This window comes from Vigna radiata, unplaced genomic scaffold, assembly GCF_000741045.1.
Source record: "Vigna radiata var. radiata cultivar VC1973A unplaced genomic scaffold, Vradiata_ver6 scaffold_108, whole genome shotgun sequence".
NCBI classification, from domain to species: Eukaryota; Viridiplantae; Streptophyta; class Magnoliopsida; order Fabales; family Fabaceae; genus Vigna; species Vigna radiata.
The window spans coordinates 661,021-662,984 of NW_014543429.1; positions in this window are offsets into that span (position 1 = coordinate 661,021).

Below are 1,964 nucleotides of genomic sequence, written 5' to 3' on the forward strand. Positions count from 1 at the left end.
ATGTTGCATGGACTCCCAACTAGTTGTGGGACACATGAGTGGGACTTTTCAAGTTAAAGATAATCATCTATTACGCTACTTCCACAAGGTTAGTGACTTGATTAAAACCTTCCCTAGCTTTAACATTATTCATATACCCAGAGCGGACAATTCCAGAGCAGACCTCCTTTCCAAGTTAAAATACGCCTGGGAAAAAAAGCAGTTTTCCTCAGTAATCAAGACAACTCTGGACAAGCTAATGCTAGATTCGTTCGCCACCAATGTCACGGTACCAAGGGCCAACTGGCGACAAGACATATTCGAATTAATAAACCGACAAGAGCGGGGAGGCCAAATCAGCACAACCGATTCGAAAAGGATCGCGCGCTTCACATTCGTAGGCGACGATTTATATAGACGAGGCTACACGACACCTCTTCTGAAATGTTTATCAGAAGAAGAAGCCACGTATGTCATGCAGGAACTGCATCACGGAATATGTGGATCACATTCGGGAAAGAGAACACTTAAAGCTAAAATACTACGAGTCGGCTATTACTGGCCCACTATGGAACAAGATTGCGTGGAATTTGTTGGAAAATGCATTTCATGCCAGGTGCACGGTAACGATTTCCGAGTACCCCCGGAGGAGCTGCATGGAATAACCTCCCCCTGGTCGTTCGCGCAGTGGGGCATGGACATTGCTGGACCCTTACCGGTTGGAAAAGCACAGTGCAAGTACCTTCTTGTAGCAGTGGACTATTTTACTAAATGGATAGAAGCAGAGGCACTGGCGGTTATTAGCGCCCAAAATGTCCAAAAGTTCATCTGGCATTTAATATGTCGTTTTAGGATACCGCAAAAAATCATAATTGATAATGGCCGACAATTCGTAGAACGGAAGTTGGAAGACTTTCTTAAAAGTCTTGGAATCAAACACATAACAAGTTATGTTGAACATCCGCAAACGAACGGGCAAGCAGAAGCCGCGAATAAAGCAATCATATCTGAGCTAAAAAAACGTCTTGGAGCAGCAAAAGGCTTATGAGTGGAAGAATTGCCTGAGGTCTTATGGGCCTACAGATGTACCCCGCACGGATCAACGGGAGAATCGCCATTCAACCTCACTTACGGAAAGGATGCAATGCTACCGGTCGAATTGGGCGAACCATCCATAAGACGAGGTATACAAGACATGAGTCTTAACGACGAACATCTCCAAATAAACCTAGACATCTTGCCCGAACTGCGAGAAGCCGCCATGATAAAAAATGCAGCCCAAAAACGACTGATTACTCGGCGCTTCAACACTAAGGTACAACCTCGAAACTTTGTGGAAGGTGACCTTGTATGGCGGAAGAAGGGAGATGCCAGAAAAAATAAAGAACACGGCAAGCTGGCTGACAAATGGGAAGGACCCTTTCGCATCTCGGAAGATTTAGCAAATGGAGCGTATCGCCTGGAACACCTCCATGGAAAAGTCATTCCCAACACTTGGAACGCGACACACCTTAAATTTTATTATAGCTAAAGTTCAGCTTATTGTTTTCTTTATGTTGACACTATTGTTTCTTTTCCATATGAAACCTCAAGTATTTCGTTCTTTGAATGATATGTGACATATATTCCAAGAATTTTATTATGTAGTACTGCAGAAACTTATATTAAACGAGGCGATCGTCCCAATTATCAAAGCATTGACGGATACCATCTGGACGCCCAACTATAATAGCGTTGACGGATACCATCCGAACGCCCAACTATAAAAGCGTTGTCAGATAAACCAGCATCTGGACGCCCAACTAATAATAGCGTTGTCGGCTAAATCAGTATCTGATGAAGGTTGAAAAACAGTTATTTTCATATGTCAATTTGGACCGAATTACGCCATTTACTACTTGGAATGAGCCTAGAATCAAGCAAAACTCAATAAATGAGTATGTAGAGCGTCAAAAGTTGTTTTTAGCGATTTTATGCTCGTTTTG